We start from the raw sequence: 27,930 nt of genomic DNA, 5'->3' as shown, positions 1-27,930 counted from the left end.
GGGGCCACTCTTCATCGCGGTGCGCGGGCCTCTCACTATCGTGGCCTCTCGTTGCGGAGCACAGGCTCCAGACGCGCAGGCTCAGTAGTTGTGGATCACGGGCCTAGTTGCTCCGCGGCATGTGGGATCTTCCCAGACCAGGGCTTGAACCCGTGTCCCCTGCATTAGCAGGCAGATTCTCAACTATGGCGCCACCAGGGAAGCCCTGTAAATCTTTTCTTAAGCCAGAGATAGCTTTCAGAAAAAAGAATGAGATTTAGCATTGCTTTCATATGCTTAAGTAAAAAATGCTTTAAAAATAGTCAATTGAGATTATAATTACTTATGTTTTAAATTGATATTCCACTGGCATAATGGTTATATTCTTTACTTTTACAGGTGTGTTATTTTTGGCTTTCCTTCCTGGGTGGATTTCCTGATATTTTATGCCATTTCCTCATCTTTCAATCTAAATGTATAATTTAAGAAAAATTAGCCATTTGTGAAGGAAAGATAGTCCCTTGTGACATTCAAGGGTATCTAGCAAAAGAAAGAGGCACACACAATTATCCAAGATAGATTTATAGTACTTCTGACAGCACAGGTTAAACAAATAGTTAACAAATTCAAAACAGAGCAATTCCAATCCTTCATTAGAACTCTTGAGTTCTGTGTATGTCAGGTGATGAAGCATATAGTAGTGGTTAATTATTTTGATTTGAACTATGAACTCTTCCAAGCAATAGTAAGGAGTAAAAGGACACTATTCTTTCTTATATGAAAAAAACATAGTTTGATGGGTCACAAAATCTTTCAAATGTTGATGTTTGAGGCTTTTACCTAAAATATGGTACTGCAGTGTAGTGGGTATCTGTTATTTTTATCTTCCTGGCATTCTTTTCTTTGCATCTTTTTCTCTTAGAAGAGCAGCCCCTTCTTCCACCTGATGGAGCCTATAATCACCTGGCTACCCTTTCTCAGGTTCATTGTGCATATGAAATAAAAGATCCAATTTCCTTTTAAAATATTGATATAAATCTTGGAAAGGGATGCTATGAACTTTCCTCTGGCATTGCTAGGTATAAGTATAATCCAAACTCTATCCGATGATGGCAAAGAGATAAACTTCTTGAGCATGAAACCGTCATAGAGTAAAATTGAGCAGAGAGAGGGGGCGTGTTTTGTAATATTTGATTATAATGCATTCCTAGATTCAGCTATGCCTAAATTATCCCTTGAGTTTTATGTGTCTGAGCCAATATATTCCAGTATTTATCGATTTTTTGTCTCTTGTAACCAGAAGTGTCCTTACACACACAAGTATTGGTAGGGTTTCTATGTAAATATTTACATAATTGTTTTCTTTTTAAAAATTTGTGTTTAAAATATATTAAAGTCATTTCCATGGTACTCGAGTATTACCAGAAAATATTAGCATTTAGAGAATTTGGGTTTTACTTGAAATGACTAAATGACAAATGTGTCAAAAAATTTAACTAACAATGCATGACCTAAATATAATTCTGATATCGCTGACTTGCTGTCTAGGAACTGCAGAATTATATAATTGATTGATTGGATTATTGAATGCATGTGATTTTATTTATCCTCTGTCCCTGTTGCTTTTTAGTCTCCTTTTTGGGTACCTTCCTCTAAGTTAATTGCTTTTGTTACTCTTTATACTCTCTTTGTGTTATGTCATCCACGTATATGATTTCACCGCTGACCTGTAGGCTGATGACTCCCAAATTTGTATCTTCTCCCTGATTTTCAGGTTTCTGTATTCAACTGCCTCTAGCTAGATATCTTTTCTTACCAAAAAAGGTATAATTTTATTCCATTATTTCTTAGTCTCATGTGAAATCATAATTAATATCACTGAGTAAATATCAAGAGAGCAGAAATATGAGGAAGTAGCAGCATTAAAACCTATTAGTATGCAAAACGATGTAGCTAGATAGCAACTCAGAAGACGTTGGGCATGTACATTAACTTCTTCTCCCCTGGGTCCCTTGCTGATCTACTTACACTGGATAATTAAATCTAAAATTAATGGAACAGGCCTTGGGTGGCATGCCCAACTCATTTCCCACCTTCTTGCTTCAATGTTTTCCTAGTCTTGTAGAGGCCATCTAAATTAATGGCCACCATACTCAAATTCTGGTAGTCGTCATTGATTTGTCCCTTTTTCCAAGTTCTGACAGATAATCAACATTTTTCCCACCTTGATGTTTCTCTAATCATTTCTCTGTGCTTCAACCCTAATTCTCCTATCCTCATATTTTACCTGAAAATTGCAGCAACTCTTCATTGATCCAATAGCACTTTCCCACACTGATGCCTTTATAAAACCCTCTTTGGGGTAGTTTAGGAACCCCTACAATGTGCTTTATATTTGGTATCATTGTGTATACATGTGTGTATATTTGGTATCATTGCATTTAGCACATATCAAAGTACTTTAATTTGTTTGTCTTTTCTTCTAGGTTAGGCTCAATTTCCCTTATTATTATTATTCATTATGGAAGAGGCAGGGGACCTTGAATCCCTTTAAAATATGTGGAATAGCATTTACCAGGTTTTATTTCAATTTTTATTTAGAGGTACCACTGCCTGGCATCTGACCAAAGAAAAACCTAGAGGGCTTATCTAAATTGTCAATTTCTCTGTGAATTCCGGCATTATATCTAGGGTTAAGAGTTTGCTTCATTATTGTCAGCCTTGTATACATATATTCTTCAACCGACGGCTCTGTGACATTATTCCTCTGATTCTGTGCCTTTGTAATGTTTAACTAATGTTTAATCCTCTGGATTATGAGATCTGTAATAAACCTATTATTGAATTTCAGAACCTGAGTACAAATTGAGACATCCCTTTGATAGAAATTTCCTCCCCAAGATCATCTCCTGGTCATTTTACTCTGTTCAAATGTTCCATCTTCTGAATACCTACCTAGACTGTAATTGCAAAATAGCTGCCAACACTCCCTGCCCTTAAAATCCTCTGCACAACACTTTGTGTCTTCTTACCCTATTTCATTTCCCTCAAAGTATTAGTCATTTACTGCTATCATTTTATTTTCTGTTTGTGTATTTGCTTATTGCCTGTCTCACTACTAAAATATAAGCTCCTGTTATCACAGACTTTGTTTTATCCACCATGCCATTTTATTCCTAGAGTCTAGAACACAGTGAGTCTAGCATATTAAGACTACCACAGCTATTTTTCCAAATAAAAACTAGAGCATAAAATTATGTTAGTTTTGTTTCTTTCTCTACAGTATTCATTAATATGTTGTATTTTTTGTTTGTATTATTAGTCATTAAACTTATCTGTCTCCTCCCCAGTTTCAACTATATTATTGAGGTCATTCTTTTCCCATTTAATATGGATATAATATGAACATAATATTTTGCCTTTGCCTTATTATCATTTTCTTTTCCTTGCGTCTATCTGAAACTTTCAGTATCTTTGGTAGTTTCCCTCTCCCCAAGTTCATTAACTAACTATTCTTCCTTTATTATTCATTTTATCTTTGATTCATCTAATTTTTATATTTCCTTATTAAATTATCTAGCTTCTTATTTTACTATTTTTAAAAAATTTATTTAATTTATTTATTTTTGGCTGCACTGGGTCTTCATTGCTGCGCGCAGGCTTTCTCTAGTTGCGTCGAGTGGGGGCTACTCTTCGTTGCGGTGTGCGGGCTTCTCATTGCGGTGGCTTCTCTTGTTGCGGAGCACGGGCTCTAGGCACGTGGGCTTCGGTAGTTGTGGCACGCGGGTTCGGTAGTTGTGGCGCACGGGCTTAGTTGCTCCGTGACATGGGGGATCTTCCCGGACCAGGGCTTGAACCTGTGTCGCTCGCATTGGTGGGCGGATTCTTAACCACTGCACCACCAGGGAAGCCCTTATTTTACTTTTTATCTAGATTGCAGAGAATGTGAAAAGCTACTTCCTCATTAGTTGTAAGAGTACGTTTGTATTGAGAAACCTGTGCTCTCTTAGGTTCAACTCCTAAGTTTAGTCTTATGGAGGGAAAGAAAAAAGAAGAAACATCAACTTCACTTCTTAAATTACACTCTCTAAGAATGACAAGTAAAAATACAGCAAAGGATTTGTATAATGGCTGTGGCATGACACCCACAGTCCATTCATTCCCAAATGAAAGGAAACTCTATATAGAGACTAGAATTGAGCAGGGTACTTTCAAATTACTGGTTAACCACATTAAAGGTGAAGAACCGGGAAAAGGTAGTCACAAGGACACTGTAGTTTACACTGCATGGACATTCCATTCATCAGTCACTCTTTATGACTGTTGTCATGCTTCCATTTCTCAAACCTCAGGGGAGCTTGAGGTATAGGTGTTGGAAAATCAACAAGTTAACTCAGGAAACATTTCAAATTCTTGGTACTTGTCATACTTGTGTACTTTGATTCACGTCAAGATTCACAGGTCAGTCTCAAAATCTGCCAACTATTAAATCTTTCTTGATCTATGATTTTTTGTTTGCCTTTGGGTTCATTTATTTCCTAACTAGTAAAAAAATAGATGTGTCCATTTTAGTATTTGGGGAGGAAAAAATGAAGGTGCCGGTGGTATGTGGAATGGATTTTTTCCAAATTGGAATTTGACTCTAACACCAATATATTTAAAGTGTTCTTGATATTTATTAAGAGTTAAGGATTAAAATGATATTTTAAAAATATATATATAATGTGTTATTATATATATATATAAATATATATAATTTGGAATGAAACTTTCTTGAAAAATAAGTATTTTTGAGTATGTGAAGTTGGTTAAGGGCGTGAATTCCAGAAATATATTGTCTGTGTAAAAATTCTTTGCTCTGCTGCTTACCAGTTACATGACTCTCAGCAAGCCTCATTCTCTTCAACTGTAAAGTGATTGTAATATTGGTACTTAAATAATAGTGCTCTTGAAGGAATAAAACATGTTACAGGCTGAGAATAAGGAATGACATATTAGATGCAATGCAAATATGTAGCATTATAATTATCTTTCAGATTGAATTGGAGAAAAGTAATATAGTTTTTATTTAAGAAAAAATAAAAGCAAATCAAAACAGGCATAAGAGAACATTAAATCACCAACTTAATATGATCAACAGATGGATGGTTTAGTAAGTTTTTTTAAAATTATTCCAGTTGGAAGCCAAAATGAGTATAAGATGCTAAAACTACTTATGGAGTATGCATCTTTTATGCAATTCATAGAAGTCAAAAATATTTCATACAGTTTAAAATAGTTATTCTGCAGAGAACAACTTAATATCTACACATTCCCATATTTCTGTTTCTCTGCAATTTGGAACTTTGTCTAAAGTAATGGTGAATGCACCAAGTTTTAAAAATTGATCAAGTAGAACAAAGTATGCCAGTTGATTTGAAGTCTTTTAGTGCCTAATGATTTAATACGATACATCTATAAAGATATGTAGTGAAGGTTAGAGTATAAGCCTGGGTCTTGAGGGAAATCTGGCCTAGAGACAAAGTGGAAGACATTTATGACTATAGAAATACCTAGCAAATATGAGTGGATTTTAAATATTTTCTTCAATAGTATTACTTTGAACATAGGAGGAGATCGAAGTTTTGTGAAGCCTAAAAAATCTTGGGATTCTACTTTAAGTAAAATAAAATAAAATAAATAAAATTATAAATACAACGTTGAGTTTTAAAGAATATTTCAAACCAAAAAAATAGAACAAAATCTAAATATTTAAAAGCTTCAAGTTTATAAAGGTCACCTTCACATCAATAGAAGAGAATGATTATAATTGATCATGGTTGACTATAGTTTTTTTATTATTAAAATAGAATTTTTTTTTCAATTCACAGTATTTTTATTCCCATGATGAGATAGTCATGGATGTCCTTGTTGAGAAATGTTTTATAAGTTTAGTAGTATCTCCACCAATGTATTTTGTATCTAATTGTCAATAAAAATATTTTTTAGATATATTCATGTATTTCACTCCTCTTCATTAATTGAATTATTAAAAATCAAATAGCCTATTTATTATTTCCTTTTGCAGTGCATATTTTCTTAATGAATTACTATATCTGGCATTATCTGGAAAAGAAAAATATATTAAAAGTACTCTGTGTTATTCATATTTATCACTGTTATTTCATATTCCATTAATATTTCATCTAAAATTTTCTTAAATATTCAACAAGTAAATTTTTAAATGGCAAAAGAAGGCAACCTATAAAAAAAGTGACACAAAAAGTGACTAAAGTCATAAAGTTAAGCCGTTAAGCCATTAAACCTTCACAAAAATGCTAATACGTGAAGTATGAAACCAGTAATAGTCATAAACTGATCTTCACTTTTTAGAATCTAAGTTCAAAACGTTGCTCATTTATGAAAGTTTAGAATAAAGAACTGTTCATTTTAGATCAACTGTATATTTGTATGGATTAGAAGATATAATAGTCAATATATTAAACTATTTAATGCTAAAAATTCCCTTCATTTTATAAATGTTACTGAAATAAAAATTAATAAAGCTTAGATCAAAAAGTAATACTACAATGAAACATTTAACCAGTGAGCAAGTTTCATATAGAAACTCCAAGAAAACACAACAAAATGTTTTCTTACCCTGAAAAAAAGTATTAAAAGTATTACCCTCATTAAATCCTAAATGTACCTTCATTCCCAGATCAAATAATAGAGTATATTAGGCAGAACACTTTGTCCTCTTTAGATTTCTTTATAAACAAGGTAAACACTAAAAGATTGATTCTAATATGAACAGGGAAAGTGTTATTTTGAAATGAAGGTGAACATGTTGATAATTTCATTAAACTCAAATGATATAATTAACTTAAATTCAGAAAATTATAAAGGTTGGATGGCTCAGGGGAGTTGTTTTTTTTAAATCAGACCTTTCACCTCTAGGTTACCATTTTGAATCCAAACCATATAAAAAGAGACTGAAAATTGCTAACACATGATGTTACTTGATGGCTTATAGGAAATTGGTTGGTGGTCTGAACTTAATCCCATGGACAGGTATTCACATCATTAAAAAGGCCATCAGTGTTTGCAGTAATTTATCTCTTTTCATCCGGGCTTAAAAGAAACAAGGGAATTACTTGTAAAAAATTCTCTCAAGGGCAAGAAAGGAATTGATTTAAATAGATTCAGAAAAAAATTATCAAAATTAAACTTTTCTATAAATAATATCTGAACCATAGAAACTCTGAGATTAATAATTCAGTTCTTTTGGTATATAATTTATCCATTTCAAAGCAGAAAATGATCTTTGAATTTGTCAGTATTTGGGGACAACAAGGGAAAACAGAACAATAGATATTTGGGCAGAATTTTCACAAAATCTGTTGTATGTGTGCATGAGTGTCTGTGAATGAATAGATTCCCAAAACATGTATTTAAATTTTCTCAAAACACTCAGCATAGAGTTAAACATACTCATATATCTCTAAGTATGATAATTTTAAGTCCAAGAGAACTATTTTATAATGTATACCTATGTGATAAAAAGTTTAACATTTAGTAAACTAAACTTTGGTTCTATAAATGAAAATAGTCCTGAAATTTAAGCATAAGGTATACTTGAACTAGAATTTAATTTAAGTCAATTCAATAAAGCTTAAACCATAGAAATTGAAAATCTCAGACTGGAAACATCCTTCGCTATTTCCTTATGCAACTTCACTTCTTTCCTACCTGATATTTAAATTTCCTTCTTTAATGTGTGGTCCTTTTTTCCTCTACTTCAATACATTTAGAAATGGAGAAATAATTTTTCATAAAACATTAAATTCCATTCTGAGGTTGCTTGAGTGAGGATTCTTCAGTGTATTGTGTTGAAATATGCATATCCCAATCATATCCATCAGTAGGTCCTAATTTTGCCTTCTGTGGTGACATCTAAAATGTAGATAGTCTTTTCCCCAGTGATGTTTTAAATAGACCCTACCTTTCATGCATATTCATGCATGTTCAGCTTCTGCCTGAGACTAAATAGCTAACAATTGTTAGAGCAGTAATAGAAGCCCTGGCTTGCCACCTTCGCCAAGTCCTGTGCTTTTAACCATGATGATACATATACTGTGTTTACATTGCTGAAAAGAAGAACAATGGTTTTATGCAGGAAAAATAAGTAACGAAACACATGTTGCAGAAATACCACTCTGAAGACAATGTAACACAGTTTTAAGGGGACAAGACCTGGACTGGTGGCTGGTTAGGAGAATGCAGGTTGGGCAGGTCTGGGTGTGAGTAATTTACAAATCACAGGACTGGTTGGGTGTCTCAGTGTCGGGGAGGGAGAGGAAGCTAAACTAAGTCTGTGACTCTAGTTTAAGATACTGGGAAGATGTGGTGCAATCAGCTAAGTTAGGGTCCTAGGAGGTGAGTGGAGATTGCCCATCATGGTGGAGGTAAGTTTTTCTTTCAGACTTTCATTACCTACACTGGGGGCGAGGGGGCTTTTTTTCAGCTTTATTGAGGTATAATTGACCGATAAAATTGTAAGATATTTAGAGTACAATGTGATCTCTTGATATAAATATACAATTGTGAAAGAATTCCTCCCATTGATTTTTATTAGCACATCTATCAACTCACATGCTTACCTCCTTTTCCTTTTTTTTTTTTTTTTTTGGTGAGAACATTTATGTTCTACTCTCTTTGCAAGTTTCCATTATACAATACATTGTTATCAACTATAGTCATCATGTTATACATTAGATCTTCAGACCTTACTCATCTTATAACTGAAAGTTTATACCGTTTTACTGCCCTCTCCCTATTTCCCCCATCCCTTGCCCTTAGCAACCACTTTTCTACTCTCTGTTTCTATGATTTCACATTTTTTTCTTTGAGGTTCACATATAAGTGAGGTCTCAGACAGCTGTATTGCATTTTAATAAATTTAAAAGTTTAGATATTTGGAATAAGGATTCTAAGGTGAAATTCCAAGTGAAATTGAACATATTTTAATGAATATGTAGTTATTTTAAAAAATAATTCAGTATTCCACATATAAAACAATAATGGATTCAATATTTTTCAATTATTTTACAAAATTGTTCTACTGTAAATATTTGTAGAATTTCTAATGTGCTAATTATGACAACTGAAGTTTTCTGAAGACCTCAGTGGGTCTTTAGAGATCATAAATGAAACTTTAGAGTTAATGCGACAAATTAAGAAATTGATGCACAGAGATAGAGATTTGTCCACACATACACAGCTAGTAAATGAAAAAGCTAAAAATCAAATCCAGAAAGGTGAAGTGGATCAGATCTGAAACATTTTATACCAATAGTTTCATGCCAAGTAAACCTCCAAGATACTTGAAGTTTTTACACAAAGCCTCATGTCTGTCAAAGGACTCTCACCCTGCTTTCTTTTGTAATAAGTACCCTTAAAAGGATCAAAGCATTTTTAGTACCAAACAAGATAATGTAATTGATGGCTTTCTTTATTGAACAAAAAGCCTGAATCCATAGGATCAAAGTTCTTTATTTTAGGAAAGCCTACAAGCTGGGACATGTGTAACTGTAGTGAATAGGTCAGGTCACATGGAAGTTGTACTTGACAATAAGCATATTTCTACCATTGAATTTTTTTTTTTCAGTGGGATGTAGGATTTAGGACATAAAATCATTTGCATGACACATCAAAATTCATGCGGGAGCAAATAGCTATCTCTGATCAGTGAAATGAGCTTGGTAGGACTATCAGTAGAGAGTGGTGAGGACTGTGGCAAGCTAAAGAAACCACACCAGAGCTCAATTCATATGGGAATATAAACCTAATGTGGCCATTATGTTGTTGGGTTTCTTTTCCAAGATGAGTGGGAAATTCACGGTATTTGGTTTTGTTTTTATTTTAGGTGGAGGGAGGTGGGGTAGAAGATACACTGGTTTTACATCTTAAGGACAAATACACTTTAAAAACATTTTTTCAGTCCAACAAAATAGAGCTCTAAATTTCACTTAATCTAAAATCCTTCAGTTTTCCATTTCCATTGTAACTGTATCAGATATTTTTGGGATGATGGAAAGTAATGACAGTGAAAACAAAATATGCAGATTTTTCTAAATAACGTACATCCTATGGAAAATTGCTGAAAATCACTAAGAATCTACAAGAATAATTTCTATACAAAGAAAAAAAATTTGTACTTATTCAGCTCTACTTTAAGAATATACCCAATATATGTTATAAACTAATGAGATTGAGAAATATTGTGTTTATAAATGCTTAGTTTCTTTTCACTTGATATACAGGAAACTGCCAATAGTAGTTCATGTTGATAGCACAGTTATCTGGGGGAACACATCTTTCGGGATGAAAAGCAGGGGATAGAAATCAGGAATCTGTCTTTCCACACTGACAGTAAACTGCTGTGTCTTAGATAACTGGAGGTAGGTTAAGATCCAGAGTCAGAAAAATAAAACTGAATTATCTATCAGGAACAGGAGTCAAGTTACCAGGCTGCACTTGGAAACACAGAAATCTGGGTTATATGGTGAAACAGATGCAGCAAAATGAAAGTGAGACTGAACCATAGTAGCTTGTGTCAGATTGCCCAATGCAGATGGGACAGAGTGGAGGTCAGAGGGAGGAGGAGGAGAAGGAGAAACTTGGCCTCAGTTTCAGAGGCTGAAAAAATTTATAAGCAGATCATCAAAAGACAGTGGAGTATCTGGAAGGCTTGAGTACCTGGCAGGATACAGTGGTGAATCCCCCACCACGTCTGGTTCACATTAAGATGTGTGTTTCAGCTTGCACACTTCCATCCTTAGCCAGGCAGGGCAATCTGGGCCTAGAACAGAGGTTAACACATGGCTATATTTTTATATTTCTCTTAATACTAGGTTCTGAGAAACAGACAACAAATCTAAAAATAGAAATCTAGTTCTGAGGCCAGGGACTGTTTTCTGTCTCTTCCCTCTTTTTAGTCCACTTTATCATCTGTATGTTTGGTCTCCAAGGAAACTTTAAAAAAGACAGTGCATCTCCTCTTTAGTTATGATGTTGAGAAAAGATATGGTCAGAGTCCAGTCTATTGAACTGTTTCATGTGTCTTGGTTAAGGACCAATAACTATTTTGAGTGAAAACTTTACTTAACAGAACAATCTGGAGGAATTCTAAAATATTGTGGCAAATCTAGTTTCACCATTCTTTTTTTTTTTTTAACATCTTTATTGGAGTATAATTGCTTTACAATGGTGTGTTAGTTTCTGCTTTATAACAAAGTGAATCAGTGATACATATACATACGTTCCCATATCTCTTCCCTCTTGCGTCTCCCTCCCTCCCACCCTCCCTCTAGTTTCACCATTCTTTGAAGACATTTTCTAAACATGTACTACATGTCATGTACCATTATTGGATTCTGAGATAAACAATATATACATGGTCCTAGCCTTCTCAGATATCAGTTTCAAGATAGAGACAGATCTGCAGACAAATGATCAAGGTGTGACGAAGCACCATTAACATAGATGTGTAACAAATGCGATGGCAATACTGAAGAGCAAGGCTGATATTTACCTTAAAATAAGGGAAAATTTCACACTCCAGTTTTAAAATAAAAATCCTTCAAATTCTTCTATAAATGTCTCTTTTCTTTGCTCACCAAATACATTTACCTGATTCATTATTTGATAATAATGAACTAAACTGAATTTTGTCACATTAATTTGCTGTGAAGTCCATAATACAGTATCATAAGCTTAGTGGCTTAGACAACAGAAATTTATTTTTATTGTCTCAGTTCTGGAGGCTAGAAATCTAGCCTCCAGATCAAGATGTCGACAAGGCCATGTTCTGTCCGAAAGCACTAGAGAAGGATCTGTTCCAGGCTTCTATCCTAGCTTTTAGTAGTTCCTTGGCTTGTGATAGCGTAACTCCAGTTTTCACATGGCATTCTCCCTGTATGCATGACTCTGTGTCTAAATTTCCCCTTTTATAAGGATACCAGTCTTATTGCATTAGGGGCCCATCCTACTCTAGCATGACCTCATCTTAATTAATTATATCTGCAACAATTCTGTTTCCAAATAAAGCTATATTTTGAGGTAGTAGGCATTAGGGCTTCAACTTATGAATTTGGCAGCGGGAGTGGGGGCAGTGAAATTCAACTCATTTTTCTAAAGCTTGTTTTATGATAAGAGGCCTAATTTCCCTCCAAGGGTGGAATACTCTGAATCTGAATTTAGGTGCTAATATTACCAGATGAATACAGATGGCAGCGTACGTTCTGTCTACTGCGGGTGCTTAGGAAATATTGATAATAAGGTCTGCAAAGTATCTGGACATTTGAATGTTGTTGTAAGAAAAATAGATGACTATAAGCTGTTCTGAGATCCAAGTTCAGAGAAAATTTCCCTAGTAACAGCCAAGTGTGTATTGGATTTATGATTTTTTTTAAAAAGGTGCTTTTAAGTTTTGCTGAAAGATTTGTATGTTTTTCAGTTATACTGGAAATTCAACGTTTCTTCCATGGCTTCTTGCAAAAGAGAATCTGTGGTAATACAAACGATGCATTCAATCTGGAAGGAGTAAGAATGGGTTCATCACCATGCAGTTTGGTTTGTCTGCCACTAGGTGTTATACTGAAATGGTTAGAAAAGTGAGAGACACATATTGTTTTATTTATATAAAGAAGGATAAACTATGGTTACTATACATAAGTGTTGGTAGATTACCAAAGAGTGATTGGCATATGTTAATAAGAAACCTATGTTTCATTTTGATTGATTTATCATACTGAAATACAGGACATAAGCTTTGCATTACAGCATAGGCCTGTTGCACAGAACATGGGGTGGGGGGCAGGGTTGATAGACTTGATAGACTGAGAAACTTGTTATTCTTGCTACTCTGACACAAGCGGCACATTTTAAGAGGTGGCATAACCGATATGAGATTTGTACATTGTTAAAAATTTAAGTCATGACATTTGTGTCACTGTTGGATAATAAAATTCTTTTTTTTTTACAAGAGTAGTATTTGGGTACTCAGAGAGCTTCTGTCACTTCTGAGTCATTGGCCTGAGAATAAAAGATAAGAAATTAAAAATTAGCAGTAGCAATGACATAATCAAGTTTGACATTTTCATAGAGAACATTATACCAAAGGAAAACATGTGGGTACTCAAATTTTCAAAAGAAAAGTTAATGGGAAAAAAAGAAGAGACTAGTCAGAAGTTTCCAAAGAGAAAAGGTAGAAAATTAAAATCTGTAGAAACAGCATAGAATCTGCTTAAGGGTACACTATTAGAGATTAATGAACACTGAGAAAAGCAAAATAAAATGATAAGATGTGGGCAGTTGGTAAGGATGCAAGATAGGTGATAAAAGCCTCCAATACTGACTTTTAGGGATAATGCCAAACAAGCAAACAAACAAACAAAGATCAAAGTCATCTCCAAATGCAACATAAAACAATCTCCTTGAGATAAGTATGCCAGAAATGCAAACTCTCCTGGAGACTGACTTGGTCTATTACACTGCTATGTTGGGAATGAAACGATCCGAAGAGATTGCAAATAATGCAAAGGAATTGAATGGTAGCTTTGTGCCTGGCCTTCCCTCCAGAATGATAAAGAAGTGTCTACCCTAGAGTTACTTTGTGCAGAGAAGGAAGGTGAAAAACTGTCAGAGAAATCAAAACAAAGACTTGATTGAAAAAATATGAGAAATTAAGTGGCCATAAATCACTAAGTTCAAATGGTGTTCATCTAAAATTTCTGAAGAAGTTAAAGAAGGATGTAGCTAAGCTACCACCAAAAATGTATCCACACCTTCCATCAAAGAGGAGGGTGATGAATGCCCGTCCATCCCTAAGAATAGTCCAGTACTACTTCTAAGGTTAGGTTTTAATAAAAAACATGGCGTTGTATAGAATTATTCATGCCTTAAAAAAAAGTGTGAATATTTTGCCCCTTGTGGAAAATGTGTACTTTCATGATTTGTTTATTTTTTTCTGTGTATTTCTCCACACACTGGCTTTCTCCCCTGTTTTTGTTTTGTTTTTGTGGTGGTGGTGGTGGTTGATTTCTGAGTATGTTTCTCCGTAACTTTGCTATCCTGAACATTATTGAACACTATTTACTAGACACACACTAATTGGTTACCAGGGAGAGGATTGTAATCCAGCCTGAAATAACTCATGGCAGCGTTTGTTGGTTGTCAACTTGATCTGGTCAATAAGCAATAACTTTATTGTTACATGTGGTAGGGCCTTAGATACTAAGCACCATGCTGAGAAGAGCACAATAAAACCTGCTTGGTAAACTTGATTACCCAAAGCAATGCGTGCATCTATTTGCCTGAGAATTTTCTCACATTTTGTGACAGTTGTTATATTTAAGTTAGAGTAATTCCAAGATGTGGAAATTAACACAAATTAATAAATGGCTTATGAGCATGTCAGTTTCTGGTGATGAATTCAGAGCCTCCCATTAACGACCAGGCATTGATTGCACAAGAGACTACAGCTGACTGTTTAATTCTTAGCAGGTGGGCACAGGCCAGGCCTTCCCATCTTGCACTGGCAGTGAACCTTGAACGTGACCTCTCCAAGGGAAGGAGGGGAATTCATTGACCATGTTTACTTTATACTGAAACTCTTTTTAGATGAAGGCCCCTAACTGTGCTGAATTGTTCTTAGTTAAGAGTGTGAGATCTGTGGCATGACTGGTGTTTTTGACAGTCTCAGGAACACCTAATTTCATTCGTGAATTTCAGCCAGCTCCAAAGCCATCCCTATACCCAGAGAATAAGTTCATGGTGGAATCAGATGAGCTTCTTAATGGATTTTCATAAAGATGTGATGTCCTGTTCACTTCGTTTTGCTAAAAGTTAAGGAGGGAAGGGATTCAGGGCATCCTCCTCTGACTGCCCCCTTCTTGGGATTAATGAGCCAGGACTGCACGGTATCTTCTTAGCTATTACCTCTTCATCTCAACTGCTTTATCCAAGCCATCCAAAAATCATCATTTTTTTTTACTGTTTTACTGAATTGGACAATTATTCCAGAGTAATTATGGGTATTCTTGTTTTCCGTCCCCTGAATCATATCCTTCTTTCCAAATTGTGACATGATTCCTTAAAATACACATCTGTCTTCCAGAGGAAAAAACTCTCTAAGGGCAGAAGACTGCGTCAGGTAGTGAGAAGGAACATTGCTTCAGAGAATAGTCAGGGCATTTGACAATTGGGTCTCAGTCTTTTTAGATCACTGACCACTTTGAAAATCCAACAGAAACTATTGGACTCTGTTCATCAGAAAAATGTACATGTAAACATTTTAGCAATGCAATTCCAGGTGGTTCATAAAGCTACAATAACCATCTCCAGATTAAGGATGCTGGGCCAGCTGATACATTGAGTGCAATAAACTATGAGTTGGAACCCTCATTCTGCATAGTGACTTTGTTCTCTACTGAGTGTCAGGGGTGTTACCTAGCCACACTTAAACACGTTATCTACTTTTCTATCAAATGGAAGTATAAGATGCTCTTCATGAATGAGATGTAGTGGAACTATTACTGTATTGATCACTAGGATAACTAAATCTAACTCCAATTCTAACTGTGATTAACTTGCTACGTGTGTAGTTTTATTAATGCTCTGAGCAATAGTTTCTTTATCAATTAACTAAATAGATTGGATGAGGTTTAATCTCAGGTCCATTCCAGCTTGGAAATTATATGACTACCTATATTTTTTAGGAAAAAGTTCCTACTCTTTATTAGGTGCTAACTTAATAATAAGAGAAGTCTTAAGTCAGTTGAGAGTAGAATTACATAAAATTGAACATCTGGCTATTTAAAAAGAAATCTTAAAAATCATCATTTAATTTATATTTTCACAAATTTATGTCTGTTTATGTCTGCTGTTAGATATTTTCTCTTTATGTTTTTATTTCATGTACATAATTAGTATATATATTATTTCATATGCCTTAGTTTTTTAAATACATTACCTTTTGCATGTTTAGTGACAAATATAGAAAATGTATCTTGGAAACTGAGTAAATTTATTCAATTTTGTAATTTGAGCTTTATGATTTGTAGGGAAAACTGAATGTCTTTCTTCTAAATTTGTATCTAGTTAGGAGGCAGAACCAAGGGTAAAGTGGTCTTCTGTGGGGTCAGGACCTGGGCTCCTATGTTTTCCTTTGCTAATCTCAGCTTGCAGTTTTCATTGCATTGTCCAAGAAGGTTGCTCCAGCTCTGGCCACCATATCTGTATTCCTGCCACCTGGAAGGAGGAAGGGATGGAGAAGGACATCTTACTGTTTTATAAGGTCATTTCTCCTTTTATCATATGGTCCATGACTTAATCACAGGCTAGTCTTAGCTGCAAGCTTTATGCTAGGTGCCTTGTGCCTATCTAAAAATAGGTTCCATTACTACAGAAAAAGACAAGGTACATTTAAAGACAATTAGCATTCTTGCCACAAAAAACTAAATAGGTTTTTTAAGTCATCAAGATGAACTAATTTTATATAAAATAAAATATAGTTACTTCATGATTTAGTAATAAGAACAGTTCTCAGTTTCCCCAACAGTCATTAATCTCTTTAATTACCTAATAACTTTGTGAACTTTTGTACTATATATTTCCTATTAGTCTCTTCATTTATTATATAGTCCCTTCATTTATTATTATAACTGAAATATTTTATCTCGTCAGGAATATTTCCTTTAATCTCTCATCTTATTTAGATACTTCTCTGTAATTGGATATCTTCCATATCATACACTAATCTTGGCACTTATGACACTATAATCATTAGTTACATGCCTATATCCTTTATTAGAATATTCCTTGAGGGCAAACACTACATCTGACATGTTTTTGTAACCTCGGTCCCTAACATATTCCTGGAACGTAGTACATTCAATCACTGCTTGTTGAAAAAGAAATGAATGGATTTTGTGAGGTGATTTATGTGCAGTAGCATATAGAACACTAGCAATTGCTTGGTGCATGTAAGTTAGAAATCAACTCTCAGGTATACCACATGTATTTGTTTAAGCTACCCTATTAATATGACAGGACTTTGAATTATTGCTCTAATCTAATGTAACCCAAGGAATAAGTAGCTTAAAAATACCCCTTTTGCTCCTTCCTCCCCTGCCCCCGGGTCAGGAAGTGAGGAAAATGATAATCCTGAGCCATGATTCCAGATTATCCTGTGTGGAGAGTCATGTCAAAATTCTGGCCCCATCTTTTGGTAGCTGAGAGAGTGGATAAACAGCCTCTCAGTTTTCAACTCCTTTTTTATTCTGGACAGGCCTGAAAGGTTCACTCTGAACTCATTGATAAAGAAAAGGAACTGACACTCTTCTGACCTGACTGCCAACATGAAGCATTGCCCCAGAGAGAGGAGCCTTGCACATTGTGAGGCCATTTAGAAAATATTTCTCTTATTCTTTATGGATTCAAATCGCTAATGTTGCTGAGAATAGTTGTTTATCTTTGAGTGGGGTGTGAGTGTGAGTGTGTGTGTGTCTGTGTGTGTGTGTATGTCTTGGTTCTACCATTACTCCCTAGGCAAGTCTCTTTCTCCCTGAGTGCATGACACGTATTACCTAAGGTGTGTCAGGGACTGCAGGTCTAGGCACACTCATGCAACACTGAACCCAAGATATTGACCATATTGTCTCAAGAAACAACGTGTACAGAATGGTCTAGTAGAAACTCATGCCACACACACACTTTTCTCTGCCCATTTATCCCTTTTTCTCTGCTCATTTGGAGACCTTGAGGTCACATTATTAGACTATTCCTCAAACCTATCCCCAGTTCCTAGCTCTGGGTTAGCCCTTCGCAATCCTCACTTAATCCTTCCTGCACTCCCCTTTAGATATCAATGACCACCCTACACTGCCTTTGTACCCCTTCCCTAAACTACTGCACCCTTAAGAAAGCCCCAGTCCTGTGACTAGCCTGGCTGCCATACAGTCTCAGCCTATATCCCTCTTCTTCTTTTTGGAGCTTTTTCTTCCTTTCAGCCTCATGAATCCTTCCGGTGTTGCAGCCCTACCTCACCCAAAATCCCTCATCCTCATATTCCTAGCTCAGTTTTTAACACCCTAACTCTAATTTTTCGTCCTTTTGTACCAAGTGTGGTCCAATCTTTCCCCTCAGTGATGGAGTCCATTCTTACAGGCACAATGACAGACGTTCCAGGTCCCACCCCCATTCTTGTCAGACTCCTGCAACCTGGGGTACCAGACCCAGACCTGCTATGGAACATCGAGTCTTTACCATCTAATAATGGTTCTCATACTTTTATCTTGGAATATTCTAGCTGTTTTCCTTCGTTTGTCTCCCTCAGCCACCAGATTTATTTTAAAAGCAAGCCCCTTTGTGCCAGATACTCAGTTCTGTTGCTGCCCTTCTAAGCTCTTCCCTGTGCGACAGAGGAGGAAATCTGGGGTACCACATTTCCCTGACTCCCTTGCCTGCAGGTTTCTAGTTCAGATCCAGTCATGGGAAGCACTCATGCAAAATTTAGAAGGCAAAGAAGAAAAAGCCATTGTCCTCTGACAACATCTGTAGGCTGGGCCATAGGCATAAGTTTACAGCAGCCTGAGAATTGGTCAAAGGTTTTCTGAGAATCCCCAACTGTAGGTAGATCAGCCATTGTTTCTAACTTCCTCAGACTCTTTACTCCCAGAGTCCTTGAAAGGTGTCTTCCTGACTTTCATTCCTCCAGTCTTTTTCATTGTATAAAGTCTCAATTTTGACTCCTTAAGGCTACTTCCTCTCAAAATGCTTGAAATGACCTCAATTATCCTGAAAATACCCTGACTACTCATTGCTTAAGTAAAAAAAAAAAAAAAACGTACAAATGCTACATGGATATATCAAAAATGGCAAACGTGGTACAACATTCAGGAAACTTTGGAAATAAGGAAAATAAACAGGCAAATTTACTACCTTGGCTGGTGGGTAGATTCCAATGTGGGTTGGACTTGAATCCATCACAGTCATGGGCTGGCTGTGGTCTTGATTAACCATCTAATGGCACCCGGAGCATTTCTCTAGCCAAAGGACAAAAATTCACATGGTTTTAGTGGGGCAGCAGGTAGCAAAAATAAATAAAGCAGGCAGAATATAACCAATGGAGAATAGCAGTTCCATGGCAAACCAAAAATTACACTCTTCTTCTGAGGGGTGCAGCCACTGCACGATATCCGCTAATTATTTCTATGCTACAATAAGGAATTTGGGTTTCCAAATTTTTCAATTTATCAGAAGAAGCCAAGAATCTTACCTTTTATATAAAGTCTCCAAAATTTAATTATTTGGAAATGAGATAAAAAACATTTCTGACCATTGTATTTACCCCCCAAACACAGTTACAAGTTGTTTCTAGCCCATAGACTGACGTTTTCTGACCTCTGGTCTAGACTTAATAATTCAAATAAGGGGATATGTACAGCTGGAGGCAAAGGAAAGGTCATGAGTCAAAATCAATTTCTATTAAAAAGGATTGAAATGCTTAAATTGTGGGTAGAGATCTGAAACACGGAAATATGAAGAAAGAGGCATCTTTCACAGTGGGGTACACAAACGTGAGATCAGGGAAGGGGAAGCTAGATTAGAACATGGGGTGTAATCATGAGACCAGGTTTCTCTTTGTGTCTTTAATTACTAGGTGCATTCCCACCTGAACTACAGGAACAGATAGTTCAATCATCTGTACATTTTACCTTCCTAAGTTATTATTCCCTTGAGTTACCTAAAGTCTGATCCACTCCTGTGGGCCTGAGAGGTGGTGTGGTGTGGAGAATAAATGGGCAGGGTGGTAAGGAGAAATGCGTCCTGACACATCATTATACCAACCTCTCACTATGTGAGTCAAGAAGACCAGTGAAGAGGGTGTGGAAGAAACCAGCAACAAGGCGAGCTGTGAGGGGTCCCTGCCAGAACTGCCAGCACCAGAGGCAAGCACAAATAGAGGCTTTCTGTGGACCAAACATGAAATAAATGAAATAACTGGAAGAAATGAATCCCTGAAATGAAGGAGAGGGTCATAAATGCTTGATAATAAATCAGTAAATTTTCATTTATATATGCTTATGAAAATGGTTGATTTTTCTTATTTTGATCATGCTATGCTTATTTAACCATAGTTTTGATGAATGTCCCAGAAAAATAAAGCATTTCCTTTTATGTGGTTTTCAACATACTGAGAGAGGTGGTATTAGCCTCTCACAGTTTGTAAAAATTAATAAATATCAGCTAGTTCAAATGAAGTCCTTTTTTGGTAAAACAATAAATTTCAGGGCCTGTTTAGATAAATTCCAAAAGTTGTGTTATAACGTGTCATATGTTAAAAAGTAACCTAGGGCTTCCCTGGTGGCGCAGTGGTTGAGAATCCGCCTGTCAATGCAGGGGACACGGGTTCGAGCCCTGGTCTGGGAAGATCCCACATGCCGCGGAGCAACTAGGCCCGTGAGCCACAACTACTGAGCCTGCGCGTCTGGAGCCTGTGCTCTGCAACGGGAGAGGCCGCGATAGTGAGAGGCCCACGCACCGCGATGAAGAGTGGTCCCCACTTGCTGCACCTAGAGAAAGCCCTCGTACAGAAACGAAGACCCAACACAGCCAAAAATAAATAAATAATAATTAAAAAAAAAAAAAAGTAACCTATATGAAGCAACAGGTTACTCTTAATTCTTAACAGCTTATTCTTATAATTTTTGAATCGTTTTTCTCCACATCTGTGTGAGGTAAAATACTATATCTCTATGGCTCACTCTTCTATCACCAGCATCCATCACAACATATGGCACAGAACAGTGAAGAAATCAACAACTATCCATTGAATGAATTAACAAATAAGTGAATTATGAGAACATTGTCTTGATTTTTCCTAGATGGGAAAAATTTCATATACAAAGAATCTGCCTTTCAGAGTTTTTACTCTTAGTGATCAGAAGCATGACTTTTGAAGACAAATGTAGATTCAAATACTGCTCTGCACTAGAGTTGTGTGATCATGAACAGATCACTCAAACCCTCAGTTTTATTTTAGTCATCTTTACACTTAGAATGACACAAATTTCAAAAAGTTGCTTTGGGATTTAAATGATAACTTATAACTTAAAATATGACTGGGTAAATAGCAGGACAGAGGATGCTAGCATTATTTAATGTCTATCAGTGAATCATGACTACAGAGGTTTCTTAGATTCTGCTTAACTAAAAAGCCTAGTTCCTGATGTTCAATGGTGATATCCTTTCATTGTTATCTACTATTTCTCCTTCTCCTTGTTTTTCTCATTATCTAATTTTCACATTCATTTTACTGCATGTTACTGAAATGAAGACACTTTTCTTTGTATGTTCAGAAAAAGATGGCCACTTTTTTGAGATATTGCTCTTGGTTTTGCGCAATTGCAATAAAATTCTGTGATCAACCTCCCTAAACGGAATAACTTCCAAATAATGCTAAGTTGCGATACTATCTTATGTTTTGTTTGCTGAAGCTTCAATAGGCATTACATTATTATTATCAAATTGTTCCTAGGTCACCTGGTAGTGAATTAAATAATGCATGGTACAGGTTCCCCCACTCTCTGAAAACAGAGCATTACTATGAAACCTTTCCTAAGCTGAAATGGTGGAAAGTGAAGAAGAAATTACTTAAGACACATTTTCCTAATGGATGCACAAAATAAATCAAGATAAAGCACAGATGCTTATGTACACAGTTCAAAGCTATGGTGGTTTGATGCTGAGATGTTGAGTGTAGTATTGGGGAAGGAGCTTGGTGTGCCACTCTTGCCACTCAGGGTACATGGTGCCTCTATAATGGCTCATTGCAAAACCAATGCTGAAAGCTATTTTCACTTTTTGTTTTTATTCATAAAAGCAAAAATCCTCTTTGGATTTTCTTTCAGTTAGCAAAAACAGGTACTAATGTAATCTTTGTAAAAGTGAAGTGGCATAAAGTGCACTTTTGTATAGTGGGGGATACATGTATTGTACATAGTGATTAAAGACCAACTCTAAGTATGAATATCATGACTAAAACAGATAAGGCCACTGACTTCACCGAGTTTATAGTTTAATCAAAGTGAAATATATTTGAAATAAAAATAAGACGAAGCTTCGGGAAAAATGACATTGCAAATACATGCTTTGAAGCTCACACTGCCCCACATCAAATACATAACCGTGATAAATAAAATATAAAAAAGCAAATATTAAAGAAAGTCACTCCCAAAGAATGATGCAAAAAAGATAAATATCTCCATGTTCAAGAATTGGAAAAGAAGTAGAGAGAAATAATCAAATTTGAAGGTGATGGCCTGTTGGACTCTAGATCTGGAAGCAGTCAGAAGTTGCTAGCAGTTCAGCTTCTGTAGAGTAGAAGAGGCTAAGTGTGTTCTGGGTAAATACTGGGAAAAGAGCCAAACTCACTGCTGGAAACCAGTGGCTGGAATGGAGCTTTCTACCCAGCACGTAAAAGAGGGAAAAAAATTGCTTGTGCAGGGGCCCTGCCTAGTATGAAGCAGTTTGCTTGGGGAGGCAGAAGGAAGCAGGGCCAACCTCCCGAGCAGAAACTGAGGCAAATCTTCCATGGTTGGATTCCTGGATCTTTGAACTAGTCCCCTGGTGTAAATTCCTTAAACATCCAAAATAAGACTTGATTATGGACTGGGGTCCCAGGGACCAGGTAGACGCAACCGCAATAAAGAATAAGAGGTAGAGCATGGAGTGTGTGCCTGGAACTCAACATACCAAACACATGAATAAATCCTATACTCCTAGAAAAATCTAAGAATATCAACAATTTAAAATAACAGGATAGTCTAAACATTTAATACTACTGCTCTGAGAATCCTTAAAAAATACAACTGAGGGAAAAGTGTCAGTTTAAAAAAATATATTTGAAACAAAATAAAGAAAAATGAAACAAATATAAGTAAATAAAAATAACTTAGCAATCTTGGAAATAAAATTATTAGTTTTTGGAAGAAAAAAATAATATATAAAAGAATCTAGATTGACTCCAAAGGGGCATAGTAAACTGTAAGTAAACCATGCCGAGGAATTAACACAAAATGAAACATAAAAACACAAAGGTGAGAACATATTAAAGAGTCATAGAAACAGAGGTAGATTAAGATGACTCAATATAAATTTAAGAGCAATTTAAGAAGTCTGAATGTGAAAAATGAGAGAGAACAAATATTTAATGAGCTAATGACTGAGAAGTTTCCAAAACTGAAGATAACACAAGTCCACCTGGTTAAAAATGACCACCAAGTATTGCTCAGGATAAATAAAAACAAATCACTGAGAAAAACTGAATAACATCCATGATAAAGGATACGAAATTCAGTTATGCCATAAATAAAAGACAAATTTTCTTCAATGGTCTTATAACAGATTTCTTATCAACAGTAGATGCCTGACACAGTGGGGGTAATATAGTTAAAGTCCTAAGAGAAAGATAACTGTCAATGAAAAATTTTATATCCAGCTGAACAATTATCCAATTGCATAACAAAGGCAATTTTAGACAAGTAAGGAGTAAGAGACTGTACTATCTTCAGATCATAGGATATAATTCAAGGGGAAAAACAAAATGAGAAGTTATCAATGGAATGCAAAAACAATGGTAAGCCCCAAATATTTTAACATGTATTTATCTACTTCATTAACTATTTCTATAAATAAAATAAATACTAATTTTTGTTTCTAAGAGTGTAACACTAAATTCTAGAGACTGATATAAGAGAAGATGAAAGAAAGGTAGTTTGCTGGATTATTAAGATGTACTTAAGCCTTATTTTGTATGGTGAGGTTGATAAAGATATTGAATAGCTTAAGACTTTATAAGAAGGATTTATAGTGAGAGAGCGAATATATGAACACACAATGACATTCTGTCTGAATGATAAAAGAATTCAGACCTGCAACCTCAGCAGCAACCAGCCTGAGAAGCCAATGCACAACTCTTGCAGCAATTGGCCCAGAATAGTCGTGACTTCAATGACTATCAGTTTCTTATATTTTGCCCACTAACTCACTATCCACCAACAAAAGCCAAAGATGTTTCCCAAACCACTCACATAAGATGTCTTACTTCTAGTTAAACTTGTCTCTAGCTTCCGCCGGCTAACAATCACAGCATACCTGAATCCTTCCCTGCTTTCATTAAAAAGCTTTTCCTCTCCCCTGCTTGGCTTTAAATCTCTACCAAAATCAAGTGATGGTGGCCAACTCCCTTGCTATAACAAGCTCTGAATAAATAGTCATACTTTGTTCTCATTTGGGTTGGCTTTATTTTCCCCAAAACTAGACATGCATGGCTAAAACCATCAGAGATAACCATTAAAATAATAGACATACAATTTATAGCTAGTAAATAAACCATAGACAGCTTTATCAATTTAACAAATGTCAAGATAGGGTAAATTAGGTAGAAATAAAAAATTTTAAGAACATCAAATAAAATCTAACAAATAAATCCAAATGTATCAATAATAGGAGGATTAAATTCATCAATTAAATGACAGAACTTCAGATTGTATAATACTATATGCAATGTAAAACCTATAGCAAATATAAAGAGACATGCACAACCATCTAGAAAGATTGAAATTAATTTTCATGTAAAGACTATAGGAAACAAATACTAAACACATGAAAACAGCTATTATAATATATCTTAGTCATAGGCAAATTTAAAAAGTCAAAAGCATTAATTGGAATTCAGCTTTGAATTGCATAATAATAAAAGCAAAACATAATATAAATATATAATTCATGACTGTCCATGTTTTAAATAAAATAATCTTGGAATACACAATGAAAAGTGGATAGTAATCTAAAGAGAAATTTAAAAAGTCACCATCATAGTTGGAGATTTAAATTATGGAAAGGTAGCAGATTGTATAAAACAGGAACTGATCTATAAAACAAAACAAGTATCAGCAAGGAATTAGAAGATTTGAAAAAAAATAGCTAAAAGATGATGCAATATCAGCAGGGAATTAGAAGATTTGAACAAAATAACTAAAAGACTTGATCCAAACATATAGAACCTATTAAAATATAATATAAACATTATGTATAATATATTATGTAATAATATAAAATATAATGAACAAATCCAATACATTTAAAAACTTGAACTAAGTAGACAATCTTCTGAAATATATATTTACCACCAAAATTGTCTCATGGTGAAAAATATAACTTGCATAAGCCAATAAGCATTTTAAAAGTATAATAAGTAAGTAAATGTCTACCCCTCAAAAATATCTTAGACACAGTTGATTTTAAAGTGTATTTTTAAAATCAAACCTTCAAGAAGTAAATAGTGACTTTTACAAACTGTTTCAGACAGTAGGAAAAAATAAAATCTATCCTGAAAATTTTATTTATATGGAATCATACAATATGTCGTTGTTGTGTCTGACATCTTTCACATAACATAATGTTTTGAGGGATCATTCATGTTGTAGCATGTATCAGAACTTCATTTCTTTTCATGGCTGAAAAATATTTAATTGTACGGATATACTACATTTTGTTTATACTTTCATCAGTTTATGGACATTTAGATTTTTTTTCAAGTATTGTCTGCCCAAGACATTTTATAAGGCATTTATAAAGGCTATATAAGGGAGGAAGGGTAAAGATGGTGAAGTAAGAAGATGAGGAGCTTACCTCCCCCACCAAACACATCAAAATAAAACTACTTGTGGAACAATTCTCACTGAAAACTAACTGGAAACTGGCAGAAGTACTGCTGTACAACCAAGGCTGCAAGAAAGATACACACCTAATTGAGTAGGAAGGAAAGAAAAGTGATCATGTTGGGACCTGTGCCCCTGGGAGGGTTCTCAGAGGAAGGGGGAGAATACACAGGCTCCCTGGGGAGCGAGCAGTCCAAGCCAGAGATTGGGTGTCCCAGTTCTGGGATCCTATGTGGAGGAGACAAGCCCCCTCTGGGACATATAGAAGGAGGACCTCTGGGACATATAGAAGGGCTGGGGGAAGCCTGGATTTGGTTCATGAGGAGAGTGCACACTAGCCCCAGAATCAGGGCAGAAAGAAGTCTGCTCTAAAGGCTGTGTTTCCCATGACCACCTCACCGCATGCCCCAGCCCGAGCTGACTGAATGCTCCAGCCCCACTCACTCCATGCCACAGTGTGGCACTGGATCTGGGGCATCCACAACTAGGAAAAAGGCTCGGCCCAGGGACACAGAGGCAACCCAATCCTGGGGCAGAACCTGGGTGCAGTGACCACTACTGGAGCTACTCAAGCGGCTCTTCAGAAGCTGCCCAGATAGATGATGATGGCTGCTCTACCACAGCTCACCTCCCAGTAGACATCAAGAACCCATGCAAGACCCCGCCAGCCCTTAGACATGGTTCCACAAATAGGGCAGGGCTGGCAGAGGCTGGGGCCAATGAACAGCTGTGAGAGACAAAGGGGACTTGCACCCAAGACTGCGGCTGAATGGAGCCATGGGCACCTACACAGACAGCGCATGGGACCTCTGACTGCTCACAGGTCCCACTTGCAACAGCACTACCCTCCTCTAGGGCAAAGGTCCTGGTGTGGGGAGAAGGGAAAACACACATTTAAAGGGAATAGAACCACCTCAGGCCTGACACTCAGGGCTTTTGCTCCAGCAACTTCAGATCAGACCCCACCCCTGACAGGGTGGTGAGAGCGGTCACTGATCAGGGAGGAAGTTCCACCTCACACCTGGCACTGGTGCTAGCCCCTCCATTTCCAGCCCCACTTACTACCAAGGTGATAGCTGCCAGCATATCCTGAGGAAAGAAGTGACTTGTGTCCATGCCAAATCTACCTCTCTCACCAAAGGCACTGGGCACACACACTGTGCATAGGGATGTTCCCATGTAAGATCACCCCTTCAGGATTGCAACAGATAACTGTTTTACCTAAATTCATAGAGACAAAGAAAGTTAAGCAAAGTGAAAAGGCAGAGGAAGTACACTCAACTGAAAGAGCAAGAGAAAACACCTGAAAAAATAAATAGTGAACAAAAAATAAACAATTTATCAGTTAAATAACTCAAAACATAGAAATGTTAACTGAACTAGGGATAAGAATTGATGTAAACAGTGAACATTGTAACAAGGAACTAGAAAATATAAAAAGACCCAATCAGAAATGAAATTCAAGAGCTGAAATAAAAAGCACACTATCCCACACTGTTGGTGGGAATGTATATTAGTGCAGCCACTATGGAATACAGTACGATGTTTCCTTAAAAAACTAAAAATAGAATTGCCATGTGATCCAGCAGTCCTACTGCTGAGCATATATCTGGACAAAACTCTAATTTAAAAAGATAACATGCACCCCAATATTCATAGCAGCATTATTTACAATAGCCAAGACATGGAAGCAGCTTAAATGTCCATCAACAGATGAATGGATAAAGAAGATGTGAGATATATATATATATATATATATATATATATATATATATATATATATATATATGTGTGTGTGTATATATATATATATACACACACACACACACACACATATATATAATGGAATAGTACTCTGCCATAAAAATGAATAAAATAGTGCCATTTACAGCAACATGGATGGACCTAGAGATTATCATACTAACTTAAGGAAGTCAATCAGAGAAAGACAAATACTCTATGATATCACTTATATGTGGAATCTAAAATATGAAATTCCACAAAACAGAAACAGACTCACAGATGTAGAGAACAGATTTGTGGTTGCCAAGGGAGAGAGGGGTGGGGGAGGGATGTATTAGGAGTTTGGGATTAGCAGATGCAAACTACTATATATAAAATAGATAAACAACAAGGTCCTACTGCATAGCACAGGGAACTATATTCAATATCCTGCAATAAA

The 27,930-nt window shown here is 35.9% G+C and overlaps 1 long non-coding RNA gene across 1 annotated transcript; it reads right to left on the bottom strand.

Moving 5' to 3' along the window:
- Positions 1-25,998, bottom strand: LOC309665808. Its single transcript, XR_014266722.1, has 2 exons — positions 20,680-25,998; positions 1-20,374 (listed from the first exon to the last, which is right to left on the bottom strand). It is a non-coding gene; the product is annotated as an uncharacterized lncRNA (long non-coding RNA).
- Between the last annotated feature and the right edge of the window lie 1,932 nt (positions 25,999-27,930).

This window comes from Balaenoptera physalus, assembly GCF_965194825.1.
Source record: "Balaenoptera physalus genome assembly, chromosome: 8".
Classification (NCBI taxonomy): Eukaryota; Metazoa; Chordata; class Mammalia; order Artiodactyla; family Balaenopteridae; genus Balaenoptera; species Balaenoptera physalus.
This window is presented reverse-complemented; position numbering and strand designations above follow the sequence as displayed.